This window comes from Cynocephalus volans, chromosome 12 (genome assembly GCF_027409185.1).
Source record: "Cynocephalus volans isolate mCynVol1 chromosome 12, mCynVol1.pri, whole genome shotgun sequence".
NCBI classification, from domain to species: domain Eukaryota; kingdom Metazoa; phylum Chordata; class Mammalia; order Dermoptera; family Cynocephalidae; genus Cynocephalus; species Cynocephalus volans.
In genome coordinates, this window is record NC_084471.1 from 11,162,253 (window position 1) to 11,165,494 (window position 3,242).

Genomic DNA, 3,242 nt, shown 5'->3' on the forward strand with positions numbered 1-3,242 from the left:
GCGCGGCGCTCCCGCCCCCGTCCCCTCCCCTGCGCGCGCGGTCGGCGCGGCCCAGGCCTCCCGCTAGGGGGCGCCGCTCGCGGGGCGCGGGCGTGGGGCCGGGCGGCGCGCGCCCTCATTCGCGGGGGCGCGCTCGTCGCTAATGCGGTGACCTTTTTGCAAAGTGTGTGAGTAGCAAATACAGGACATGTCCCTGGCCCCGAGCGGCTGGCCACCCCGCCCCGGTCGCAGCCCCTCCGAGCCGAGTCACCCGCTCTGGCTGAAACCACCTTCGTTATTTGTTGGCCTGTTTCCTATCGCTCTGTCTGCTCCAAGTACAGTGAGAGGGCAGGGGACGCATTCGTCCTCCTCACAGGGCGCTTGGCACACAGTAGGTGCTGCATGAATGTTTCTCGCATGAATGAATGAACCACCAATGAAGAGCCTCTGTCAGAGCCCTCCACAGCAGCCCCCACCTCCCGGGACCACCTTTCCACCTGGCTCTTACGATGACGTCATGTGTGTCCCTGTGTCTGTGCGCGGGCACAGGGGCGGAGGCAGGGGAAAGGCAAGAAATTCTTTGTGAGTGACACTTCCCCCCACCGCCCAACCCTAGCACTCTGCCCCTTGCTTTAATCCAGTAATTATTAGTATGTAATTATTAGTTCATTGTCTCCTCTGCTAGCCTGTGGGCTCTCAGGGCTCAGATTTTATCTATCTTGTTGACTGCTGTATCCAAGGGCCTGGGCACGAAGCAGGTGCTCAATAAATAGACCCTAGTCCCTATCACCCCTTCTCAGCTCGGGCGAGAGCTCTGGGTTTCACGGAAACTGAGTCTGGATGGAGAAGTGTCTGCTACGTTGGAAGAGCCACCTTCCGGGTCTGGCTCTTCCACCGACCTGCGGTCCTCATGGTCTGTCTGTTACCATCATCGGCTCCAGGAGCAAGTTGGACAAGGGTATCTGCAGAGGCTTTTGCCATCCTGGTATCCTGTCATTCTGTGATGATAGGACACCAGATCTGTGCCGGGGGAATGTGTGGTGGACCTGAGAGCACCTCTTATAAACATTATGTATGCAGGTAAATGTCCATCTTAAGCTCCATTTATTGAGTCTTTACTCTCTAACAGGCCCTATGCTAAAGGTTTTATGTACATTATCACATTTAATCCAGCAAACATATGAGGTAGCTGCTATGATTATACAAAACTTCTAGAAGAAAACACAAGAAAAATTTTTGTAACTGGGTTAGGCAAAGAGTTCTTAGATACAATACCAAGAGCATGATCCATGAAAGAAAAAACTGATAAATTGGACTTTATAAAAATTAAGAATTTCTGCTCTTTGAAAGACACTGTTAAAAGAATGAATGAAGGGCCAGCCTGTGGCTCACTCGGGAGAGTGTGGTGCTGATAACACCAAGGCCACGGGTTCGGATCCCTATATAGGGATGGCCGGTTAGCTCACTTGGGAGATCGTGGTGCTGCCAACACCAAGTCAAGGGTTAAGATCCCATTACCAGTCATCTTTAAAAAAAAAAAAAAAATTACTCAGGATAAAAAGCAACGCACAGTTGATAACACTCAACAACATGGGTGAACCTCAAATGTATTATGCTAAGTGGTAGAAGCCAGACTCAAAAGTCTAGAGACTGTATGACCCGCTTTATGTGACATGCTTGCAAAGGCAAAACTATAAGGGTGGAAAAAAGATCAGTAGTTGCCAGGGCCTGGGGGGCATGGGAGATTTACTACTTAGGGGCACAGGGAAATTTGGGAGGGTGGATATTGGAATCATTCTATACCTTGTTTATAGTGATGGTTACACAATTAATAAAATTGTTTATTGACCCCAGTCACTGAGATGCTATTGCGGACTCAGAAGACTCCTTGTCACCGTTTCTACTGAGGAAAAGGAATCGTATCTTATGTCCACTGTCTAGAATTTTCACTCTTTCAACCCCTTTGTTAATGCAAGTAAGGGTGATGACCTGCTTCCTGCTGGCACTGAGGACTATCTCCATGTAAGAATTCAAAAGAAGGTGGCTGGTGGGTTACCTCACTTGGGAGAGAATGGTGCCAATTACACCAAGGTCAAGAGTTCAGATCCCTGTGCCAGCAGCCAAAAAAAAAAAAAAAAAATTCAACAGAGAAAGGGCAGGAAGACCCTTATGCTGTCCAAAGGATCGCTGATGATTATGAGGAAAAAGAAGCTAGTGAAGGCATTTAAGGAGAAATTTGCCTGCAATGGTACCGTAATTGAGCCTCCAGGACTCAGAGAAGTAATTCAGCTACAGGGTAACCAAAGTGAGAACATATGCCACTTCCTCGTAGAGACTAGACTGGCTAAGGATGATCAGCTGAAGGTTCATGGGTTTTAAGTGTTTGTGGCTCACTGAAGCTTAAGTGAGGATTTCCTTGCAATGAGTAGAATTTCCCTTCTGCCACTTGTCACAAGTTTAAAAAACCTCACAGCTTGTATAATGTAACCATTTGAGGTCTGCTTTTAACTTGGACTAGTGTAACTCTTTCATGAAATAAACCGAAAAGAGCCAAAAAGTGTTTATTAATTTGTTTTATTAATAAAATAAAAATACTCTCAGCTCCACCATTTTCTACCATGTGAGACCCTGCATTGCTGTAAAGCCACCACCAAAGAAAGCCTCACCAGGTACAGCCCCTGGACCTTGGACTTCCCAGCCTCCAGAATCATAAGCCAAATAAACTTCCTTTCTTTATAAATTAAAAAAAAAATTAATAAAATAAAATGAAAATATGTTTATCAAAACTTGCAGAACTGTTCATTAAAAGGATGACTTTCATTGTATGTAAATTATACTCTAATTTTATTTATTTATTTATTTATTAATTATTATTATTATTATTATTATCATTATTATTTTTTAAAATGATGACCGGTAAGGGGATCTTAACCCTTGACTTGGTGTTGTCAGCACCACGCTCACCCAGTGAGCCAACCGGCCATCCCTATATGGGATCCGAACCCGCGGCCCTGGTGTTATCAGCACCGCACTCTCCCGAGTGAGCCACAGGCCGGCCCCGATATTATTATTATTTTTTAAAAAGATGACTGGTATGGGGATCTTAACCCTTGGCTTGGTGTTGTCAGCACCACACACAGCCAGTGAGCAAACCGGCCATCCCTATATGGGATCCGAACCCGAGGCCTTGGTGTTATCAGCACCGCACTCTCCCAAGTGAGCCACGGGCTGGCCCTACTCTAACTTTTTTTAAATGGAGGGAA

General features: G+C 46.5%; 1 pseudogene; it reads left to right on the forward strand.

Annotated features, from left to right (window-relative positions):
• The first annotated feature begins 1,905 nt into the window (after positions 1-1,905).
• Positions 1,906-2,467, forward strand: LOC134361309 (eukaryotic translation initiation factor 1-like; annotated as a pseudogene).
• Positions 2,468-3,242: the final 775 nt, after the last annotated feature.